This window comes from Hippocampus guttulatus, chromosome 7, assembly GCF_054856545.1.
Source record: "Hippocampus guttulatus isolate MCC_2025c chromosome 7, RoL_Hgut_1.0, whole genome shotgun sequence".
In the NCBI taxonomy this organism is placed as follows: Eukaryota; Metazoa; Chordata; class Actinopteri; order Syngnathiformes; family Syngnathidae; genus Hippocampus; species Hippocampus guttulatus.
This window is the reverse complement of record NC_141267.1, coordinates 10095042-10106152: the sequence shown is the minus strand read 5'-3', so window position 1 is coordinate 10106152 and position 11111 is coordinate 10095042. Positions and strand designations below refer to the sequence as shown.

Genomic DNA, 11111 nt, shown 5'->3' with positions numbered 1-11111 from the left:
AAATTACACTGTCACCCTCATAGGCAAAAGGGCTTGTGTTACCACTGTTGCCGCCATATGGAACTTTGTAAGAATTCTTATAAATGGAGACAGATGGGCACACAGGGGTGAGACCGAACGTGACCAGAGAGAGAGAGAGAGAGAGAGAGAGAGAGAAAGAAAAGCAAAGGGAACCCTACCTAGCTTCTGGTTAGATTCCAAGTGTGTAAAGGATCTCTATAGTGAGCCAGAAGTTAATATATAAGCTCATAAAACAGGAGAAAGAAACTGCAGCGGTTTTAAATGACTTCCTTTTTTCTCTTTAAATCACAAGCAATTTGAGTTTCAATGCAAAAAGCAAAATCTCTGACCTCTCAAAAGTACAATACTATGTGTGTTTCATGCCTGACCACATATTCACATAAGCATTGTGTGCCGTGTGTGAGCCTGTGTAAGTATAAAAGGCTTTAAAAGTGTCATTGTGCTTGCTCAACAAATCTGGAGATTCTCACTCCATCTGACAACTGTGTAGACATACAGTACGGTGAATGTGAAACAGAAAGGATACAGTAGATGGTGTTAAATCCAGTCTTGTTTGCCAGGAAAAAAATACATATTTGTAAATTGTAACTGTCATGTCATATATGGTGGTGTCTAAGTGTGTGTGTGTGTGTGTTGATCATTTTCTTCTGCCTCTATTTCTTTTATGTTGCAGAGTGCACAAGTTCAGGGGAAGGGAGCTGCGTGTGTGCAAAAAACTGTACATGAGGGAGGGGGAAAAAGTGACAGAGAAGATGCAGGGAGTTTTGACACCACAATGCGGAGGGAGCAAAGGGATTCTTTTTCTCTGATGTTGCTTCTTTTTATCTCCCAAAATCATCACACTCATGTCTAGCCAGGAGACCGATGCTTTTAATCTCACCCTGCTTGTCTTTGCTGTGGCCAACACCTGATTCATGATCTTGGCTCACTGTGGCGCAGGTAGGTTAACACAGTACACTTTCACACCACTTGAGCAGATGGTTACAAGTCGTACATTTCTCTGCACATGGAAGCCCTTCTTTGTTTTATCAATGTCAATTCTTTGTTGCTAAGACCCGAATTGTATTTTTTTTTCTCTCTATGTGCAAATCTGGTTTTGAAAGACTATAAATCAACCTTGGAATTCCGTTTTGACAGTCACAAATGCGAAAACTGGAATGGAATTTATATCGGAGGGAATTACAAGACAGAGATGCACGCACACGTGCACCTGTAGTAGACAGATGTGCGAATTAAAGCCCATCCGATTGCATTAAGCTGATCAGTCTGATGGCGGTGATTACCTCTGATTGGGTATCACAACATTGGCAATGGGGAGAAACAACTGTTTCCCCTGTTTCCCGCCGACCATTCAATTGCAATTATATCCACCATATTAGCAGATTAGCAGACAGGCTGACCCCACCATGAATCCGAGCCAAAGCAGCGCCATGACAAGTTACGAGGCAGGTGTTAAACCCCCCAACCCCTCCTGTTTCCTCCCAGGAAACCACGGTGGAGCTGCTGGCCTGCAGCTGTATCGGTGGCACTCAATGTGTTAATGATCCATGGCAGAGGGGCTCCAAGAGCTTTTAGCAGCTAAAAGCGATGCAAAAAGATCCCACCTCTGGTCTCGGGCATGTGAGGAAAATAGGAGGCATATCCTCCTGACTACCAGTAGTTCAAATTTGTCCTCTGTATAGGACATTTGTGAACATAAATATCTCCCACCCAGTGCATCCAATCGCATTAACTCCTTTTGTTACTATAAAGAGGACATTCAGTGCTTTCCAATGATATCAAATTTGTAGGGGTTAGAAAAAGTAAGAAAATGGCTTCCCTCAGTGCAAGCACTTTTTATGGGAAGAGGAAAAGTAATACTTTTTATCAAACACATTTTGTCTTGAAATGTTGTTGGCATTTTAATTATAACACTCTTATGAACACGTTAAAGTGTTGTTTGAGTTGTTTTAAGTGTATTTGAGCCTGTTTAAAAAATGTAGTGGGATTTCAAAAATTTCTTTTGGAGTAGTCCAATTACTTCACATAGATTGGGGAATTTCAAAATAAATGTGATTGGACAACATTTTTTTTTTCCTGGTAGTCAGGACGATAATACTAAAACCACGAAGAACCCATCATTGTAGAATGAGTACATACATTTATGTTTTCAAGAAATTAAATTCCTAGAAAAACCAAGTGAGATTTCTTGTAAATATGACACAAAACAGAAAAATGCTGTTCATAACCTGGCCAAATTTGAATGATTAAACAAAATTGCCAAGTATATACTGTAAAATAAGATTTTCAAATCGTGAAAAATCCCCTGTTTTCTCTGCTCTCAAGCACTGTGGATGCAACGCATGAATATGCTGAAATCACGAATTTGACGCTATGACCTACAGAAACGGTTGATATTGTCGAGAATCTTTCTTCTGCCTGCACATACCTACTGTTTGAGCTGTGAAAATATATTTGCTTAAAGCCTCCTGTGGCTGGAAGTATATCTCCTTCAAGTTGTCGTGGGGCTTTCTACAGCAAAGAGGTGCTTTCAAGCAGCCACCCCACTGTGTAGTCCCGGTCCTCATGCTGGCTGTCATCCTACTTCCCACCCTTGCTCTTCTGCCACACTCTTCAAACTCACGGCTGACAATGAGGAGCTCCAGTTTGGCCATGCCAGCATGAAATCTCACTCCACACGATGGCAAGCAAGTCGGACATTTTCCCTTTCTGATCTTTTCTACCTTTCTCTGCTAAATGTTCCCACACTTACGGCTAACAATGAGGCACTCTAAAGTGGCCACGTTAACCGTGGTCCACATGCTGGCTCTCATGACTGAATTGTTCATTCATTTTTCCCTTTCTCTGTGTGAAACTACATTAACAAATGCCGGTCGACAGGCTAGCTTCACCCAACATTTCTTTCGGCAATTTTGGGAGTGGCCTGAGTTTGAAGCTGTCCGATGAAAAGAGCCATTGGTCTCCTTTGCTCCTCCTCTGGTTCCCGCCACTCAACCCGACGCCACCGAATTCAACATTGGACCTCCTATGGGTCCTGAAAATCATCTTTTCTGCTCTTTCTTACTTTTTCCAAGAACTTCTTTTGTTTGTTTTTTTTGTTTTTTTTTGTGCTGGTGGTGGTGGTGGTTGTGAGGGGGGTTTCGGGTGACAAGCGCTGCTGTCCTGCGGCTAGCCATCATAAACGCGACAGGCAGGCACACATTCGCCATCTACCAGGTTGAACTCTCTCTTCATTGCACCTCCAAAGAGTGTCGCAGACCACAACAGTGAGATGCAACGCACTTGCCAGGTGTGCCGCGAGACCACATTTTGCTCTTTTCCTTTAATACGATAAATGCATGACAGCAGCAAAGACATCCATCTTTTTTTTTTTGTTGTCTCAGAGTGCTAGCAGTACAAACAAGAAATACCGGAATAATAACAACAAATATTTCTTTCATCTGAGCCATGCTACTCCTATTCATAGCTGGTTAAGAGGCAGGACGTTTGTGCTGCCTGTATTGCTGCCATTGAAGTAACACCGTGTAAATGGGAATATTGTAAAGAACAAATACAACAAATTGAACATTTGACAGGTAAGATCCGATTCAGCCAATGTGTATTTACCATGTCTTTAGATGGCTATAGCCTAACAAGCATGTTTTATTTTTTATTTTGCAAAGAAATACTGAAATGTTCAGAAATTTATGATTATGGAAAAAGAATCATGGATTACTTTTTTTTTTAAAGGGTTGTGAAAGTAAAATAATTAAGCGCTCTTGGATACCAACAGTTTGAACAAAAGTGAGAATGAGAATTTGTAAATTAACAGTACTGTACTTTCACTTTATGATTGTTCTTTAGCTATCAGGAAGACAAATACATGGACTATTGACTAGAACTTTTCTTTTGATAGTCATAGTCATGTACACCCACACACACACGCACACACACAAGTCTGCTTCAACATCTGAATATTCAAAATGTGGTTCCTTGCAATATTTTATCATCACACTAGCTTGGAGAGTATAATGAGGCATCGTCTGTGCTCTGTTTTCGGTTCAGAAAACCTCATAATGAATCTAAATATTAAAATAATGCATGTATTTCTACTTATAAACCAAGGTTCATATCACACACCAAAATCTAATGGGGTTAAGAAAAATGCAGTTGTTTGCCTATTCCTGGTGTGACCCAATAAGAGGTCAAAGTGCTAATTAACGAAATATGTGCAACTATATCAGTATGTTCGGGAAAAGAAGAATGCAGGCAGTATAACACGTTAATTTAGTAATTTGACACTACAGTTACTCATACATTTTATATAATACTGTGACACAACATAACATTGTAGGCAGCAGAACTTAATTAGTTTGTCCAAAAATAAATTTCTGAATTGTTACAAGTCCAAATTATATTATTCCATCAAGTGCATTCTCTTCCCATGCAAAAACAAGTAAACTTCCCTTTTCCTTTCCATTTATTTTATCTTCATTCATCAACCGATCAGCTGTGGGTAGAGGTCATTTTTCAACAAATGCTTCCTCTTGTCCTCCAATCTTCAAATGCTCCTATTATCATACCATGTGGCATGTCTATAACAATCATTCATCAATCATCCAATTTTGTTGATTTGATAAAACACAATAAACTTTCCACTCAATGTTCCCCCTCCGACATTTTTGAACACGAGAATCCATCTGCGTTTGCACCCTGTGACTCCTCCGCTTGGACTACTTGACAGTTTCAAGTTGCATGGATCACAGCATCTTGACATACAGTTAAAAAAAACAAAAACGCTGTAATTAAGGGCACCATCTCTACTGTTGCAGTAAAATAAATTATCAAACAGCAAGTTGTAGCCTGCCACTTGTAGCGACCTGATGCTGAAATCATTTGGCGGAACGATGTATAGCTTTTTACATCCCGCCTAAACTACTCTAAGCTCAAGTGATTTCATGCTTATGACTTCAAAACAAAGCGGCAAGCTCGGAAGCTTAGGAAGTGTTTTGAATCTTTTCACTTTAAAATCTTTTGGGTCAACCAATTCTGTTTCAAAATAAACCCATTTTTTAGACTAAGATTGCTCTCTATCTGGTTGTACCACAATGACACACACAATATATATATATATATATACAGTATGTCCTGTGAAACATTTAACGTGTTTTATTGGGCACAAATCCCAGCTTGGCTCTCCCAAGCCTGGTTGCCATGAATGATTTTGGCTGTCTTTATAGATGCCCATGCTGAGCTGATGTGGTCTGACATGTCTTGCCTGATAACCGGCAACCAACTCACTGACCTCCAAGATGGAAGTCTGCTATAGGGGCCCCACATTTGAGCCAACATGGGTGACATGTGAAAAGAGCCAGATGCTTGAGCAGAAAGAATCATGGTATTTCTGAACCGGACCGGCTTGGTTCATATAGTGGGTGAACAGCAGGAGGAGATCATTGGGGGCAGTCAAGATCCCAGGTGATGGGCGGCCAGGACAATGTCCCAGTGGTGAGTTCATAGAAAGATGTCAGTTTTTTTGTGTGTGTTTGCGGTCTACCCCAGGACATGAAAGTAATTAGAGCACATTTGAAAGGTCAAGGCTTTACGGTAAAGCGCTACTGAACTCTGCAAGGGACTGATGTACTACGGAGAGGGAGATTGACTGGTGCCCCATCAACGTTTATACGAAAAAAAAAAACTACTATAGAATGTTAAATTATTTTTATAAGCATGTAACAGCAATGGCTAGGGAATACATTTATATCCATATTTTTGTTGGCTTGGGTGTTTGTGCAGAGTGTGCCTGGGTTCTCTCCAGTACCAATGTACTTAAACGTGTTTGTCTTTTCCTGAGCATTACATTTTTTAGAAGAGAACATCGGCTCTATCTGGTTCATAGTGCCTGATGAATATGAACAGATTAATTTTGCATTTCCCCCTCCATTTCATGATTTTTCACTTCAGAAGCAACGTTTACAACTGTGACCGTTATTCTATACTTACAATTAAACCCTGGCATTTTTATTGATTTGGCTCATGTCACGTTTCATTAATTCATAAAACCTCCCCTATACAAACTCTCTCAGAGTTGTTATCCATTTCAGTTTAGGTTGTTCCTTTTTGTAAGCCCTGTCTCAGGCTTGAACGATGGGGTTCTTTTGGAGCTTCAGGTACAGTATTATCCGGTAATCTCCTTTAAAAGTTTAAGCGTAGTGGTACTCAGCCATAGAAAATCGGGAACAGTAAGGCAATCCAGTCAAAAGGGAGCAGACACAGCTCCTTAGGGGAAAAAGTATTCTGAAAGCTACAATACAGCAGCATTTGGTCGACTTATAGATCCACAATATTTCCATTCCATTAATGCTATGATTACTAAACAGAGGTGAGCATTAAGGACAGTCCTAATGGAAGGTGTGTCAGTCCGTCGCTGACAATTGACGGCAAACATTTCAAAATAAAATGATGGACTAAGCACTGATGTGTGGAAGTGGATTTTCAGCCGTCAATGTAATTGTCACTAAATGGCTCAAGCACCAACTCTCAGTCCGTCACTGACGGAAATACTCTCTGGCCTGTCTTGCTGTCTGTCACTGATAGACTGCCGTGTTTGGTGATTTTTTTTTTGTTGGTGAATAAACAGGGCCAAAAAATATCCACAATAAATGAAATCCATGAAGTAGAGTTTAAATACTTTTTCTTTCTTCTATTTTTTTTAATTACATTTTTCTTTTTGTTTACTACATAGGCTATTTTTTGTTTATGGAATGCTGATTTCCTAAATATAAATGTTATTTAACTAACTCCACAATTTTGTTTTATTTAATATGCATGCTATTTTGTTTATAGTAAGTTATTTCATTAAATATGCATGTTATTTCATTACATCATCTTTTTGCATTTAACATAACATGTTATTTTGTTAAATACACATGTTATTTCGTTTCATAAACTTGTTATGAAGATGCTGATTATATAATGGGACATTCGGCTGACTTGTGTGCGGTCAGCATGGGATTGGTTCCTTCTCAGCGACTGTGTGATGTATGTTTTAAGGCTGTACCACACACTACACACTATTCTCAGACAAGCATGAATATTTTCTCATGTCACCCTGTTTAAACTGTCAAGGTTCACACCTTTGTAGATTTAAAATAATGTGTACTCTTATAGAATGTGAACAAAGGTTAAACATTTGTTTTCAGGCCAAAACATTTATTTGAGAAATTAAAAATATAAACTTCCCTCCATTATTTTCCTTTGGACCAACATGTGATGGTATTCATGTTTTCACATCTGCAATATGATTCATGGACTTAATCATACTGGGAATTTCATTCCATTCAAGCAGTTTTATTTTCAAAGGTATGTGTTTCATAACGTTGTACGTTTCATGACTCACTGGGGACCTAGTATCTACCTACATAAAAATACAGTGCACAAAAGGAGACGACACATGATATTCAGATGAATATTACATAGATGACACGCGGCATTCAGCAATTGTACAAAAAAAAGTCCAAAGTACAGTCAAATTTGCTTCGGACTTTTTCTTATAACTTGTGAACTGATAATGTCATAACTATACATGTCCTTGAGGGAACCTTAATGGAATTTTAAAACAATTTTGCATCTAATGTGGGAATCGGCCGGTTTGCCACTTGCTGCTGGCTAATCAGTAAGACACATCTAATTGTGAGGGTGTGTTCAGAGATATAATCAGCCACTCTGAAAGTGGAGCTTGTTAAATAAGTTTCTGTTTTGTCGCAGAGGCGGTTAACTACTTGATCTAGAATGCTGATATGTTACATTCCAAAACTTGTTTAAACTCTTAGTTATAGAATCTTGTACAGAAGAGATAATAATATTATGTTCTGTAGAATATTTTTTAAAAATTGTTATGACTGCATTGTTTTGATGAGATGCTATTTTCCTTTGCTTATTCATTTATTAAATTGGCAATGATTTCTATTGAAGAAAAGAATGTTCATTTTGGGTAGAGGAAAGCTACCGATGATACTCTATCCAATCAAAACCTGTTTTTCTCAAGGACTATTTAACTACATATACCAAGTTGTATTTTTTGGCTGTGGTGTTTCAATTCAGTCATCGTGTATATGAAGCCATCCATCCATTTTCTGATCCTCACAGGGGTTGCAGGCGTGCGGGAGCCTATCCCAGCTGTCTTTGGGCAGTAGGTGGGTTACACCCTGAACTGGTTGCCAGCCAATCGCAGGGCACACATATACAAACAACCATTCGTGCTCACAATCACACCGAGGGAGAATTCGGTGTTCCATTAACCTGCCATGCATGTTTTTTGAAATGTGGGAGGAAACTGGAGTACCCAGAGAAAACCCACGCAGGCACGGGAAGAACATGCAAACGTCACACAGGAAGGCCGAAGCCTAAATCGAACCCGGAACCTCTGCACTGTGAGGCCAACCAGTCGACCACCATGCCGCCTGAATAAGAATCACCAAAGACATTGTGTATTGTTTGACCTGGTATATTATGTATATTGACATGCAGTAGTACAGTATCAAAAGGCTGTCACTCAGTACATTGTTTTAAGTACTGTCATTGGCCTTCCAGTGGGGTCTTTCTCTAGCAGTGTTCACAATAATTAAGTGCACCATTTATGCTTGCCAGTCTGATTTGTTTCATTTGCTGTGAGTAGAACCGGAGACTCCAAATACTAGTATGTCCTGAACTTCACAAGACCAGTCAAACCTTCGGGATACGCTCTGTGTGCCAGAAACTCTTTTTAGTGTCACTCTGTGCTTGGCAGGTGAATATGTTGGACCTGGATGCCAGGAAGTGGCTGATAGCCAAGTTGCTGTGTATGTGTGTGTGTGAGAGAGAGAGGAAGAAGACACTTAAATTACAATGAAAATCCACTCTAGTTTTCTTGTTCATTTATTTATTTATTTTTACTTTTGTGTTTGCATGAAAGAACCAAGGGTTGGTTCTGCAAAGAATTGCAAAGCATTGGTTTTGATTACTGGGGTTTTGGTGCCGTCACCACAGCAGGGACTGCAGACATCTTTCTATCCATCTAAAAACATACAGAGAGTTTCGGACATCATCGGTGTCCAGATGGCATCAAGCCATCATATCAACACTTATACTCCTCATTCCAGGGTTCTGGCTTTCCCTCACCAATAAGCGGGAGCCCCGATTGACCATGCCAGCAACAGTCAAGACCCAGGATCCAAAATAATAGACAAAACCCACTTCCAAATTCCCTCCCGAGTCTTCCCTACCATCATCCATCAACTAAATGAATCCACTTCATGGGGTACCTTCGCTGAATTTATGGTTAGATAAAGTGCACAATTTTGATTTTAAATCTGGCGATGTTCCCGCTGATATGGAAAAAGAAGAACGTATTTGAATTTCACATGTTTTGACAGATTTTCACAATAACACAAGAGAATTAAATCGGGTGGTCATGTAAGACATGAGTGTAAGTGCTTGTAAAACGAAGAGCAAATTAATGACAGAATGGAAAAAATCTGTCATGAAATGTGACCCCAACTTCATTCCTAGTGATTAAATGATTTCTGACGACACGGGAGAAAGACATCTCAGCCAGGGAAGTCTGTAACCTAGACTTCCATGCAAAAAGGTTATTTGCTAAGTGATATTTCTCGCTGGCGAGCTTGCATACTGCATCCACGTGGCATGCGTCCTCCAATCTTCAAATGCTCAATTTGGTGTGGAGTTGATTGGAAAAAAATCATACATAGCTACAGTATGTAAACAGCTTTACAGAGCAGGCATGATTTAGTGAAACCTTTGTGGTTTGTGAAAACAAGAAGTGTAATTTCTCTTTGTTTCCTCAATGCAATAGGATAGCATTCTATGTCAAAGAGGAAATGTGTTTTTCGAATTTACATGTCGTGGTGATGAATGAAGGTAAGCTTGAATCCCTCCACACCTTCAGCGTCCCCACCACTATAAACCCACAATAGTTGCTTTGTATTGCAAACAAGCCACGTTTCTTAGACAACTTTCAGACAGATGACAAAAGGCCAACAGAAGAACCTCCATTAAAGAACAATCTTACAAGTAGCAAAGACCTATCACCAGTCGTAATCTGCCTTGGGAAAGACACTATGCACATTTTCACACTGCTTACAAACTGGGACATCAAACGTACAAGAGTATGGATTGATATACTGTACCTTTTGCGTTTTAGCAAGAACAGATGAAGTCAGACATCGCCTTGTCCAAAATACATACTGTATATAAATTGTGTCTTACCTTGCTATAATTATTTGATGTGTGTCAATGTCACCGCGACAGCAACAATTACATTAAACACAAAATGGAATGGGCAGTGAGTCGCAGGTGTTATTCTTCACACTCTGCGCTTTGCCTCTGTTACACCTCTGAAAGAGGCTTATGATTAGTGTCTGTGTGTGCACACTCTCTTGTGTGTGAGTGTCACCGGGACAAGTTGTGACAAAGAATGGCAAATTGGGGTGAAGACATCCTGCTGCTTTCTCCCCATGCCAACAAAGGATCAGAGGAAAAGAAGCAGCTGAAAAAAAATGACACTTTCACAACAACAGACTTGTTCGTCTTTGAGGTGTGTCATTTTTCTATGTACACTGAATGGGTCAAAACAACCCCATATATGGGAAATTAGATTAACTATACAAATTCATTATTTTAAAAAAATCCTAGTTTCATTAAGATGAGTTCCAAACCTGTTACCAAAAGGACATTATGTCCCGTTATTTATTGCAATGTGCATACTTACATGACACATTTTCATTGTTTAAACATTTGGGTGTATTCTGTGACAAAAAAAAAAAAAGGGCTGAGCCTTACCAACATTGTAGGTTAAGACTGTTTTGCCACCATTTAGCATGATTGGGTAGTCAATGGTACACCCAGTCACATATTGGCAAACCTGCCTTTTTCATCTTCCCAAACAGCAGTGATGGTATGATGATGTTTCAAGCTCTGAGAAGAAAAAAAAAAAACATGTCTCTTAACAGTGCACCCCGGAGACTCCAGGTGAGATGATGGCCTCATCCACTCCAATGCCGCGCCAGTAGGCAGACTGAAGGTACTCCTCTCAATCCTAAAACATGTCGTGT

At 39.6% G+C, this 11111-nt stretch overlaps 1 long non-coding RNA gene across 1 annotated transcript; it reads left to right on the top strand.

Annotated features, from left to right (window-relative positions):
• The first annotated feature begins 3505 nt into the window (after positions 1-3505).
• On the top strand, positions 3506-10294 carry LOC147202207 (uncharacterized). The gene is made up of 3 exons (XR_015101398.1): positions 3506-3596; positions 5241-5508; positions 8149-10294. It is a non-coding gene; the product is annotated as an uncharacterized LOC147202207 (long non-coding RNA).
• Positions 10295-11111: the final 817 nt, after the last annotated feature.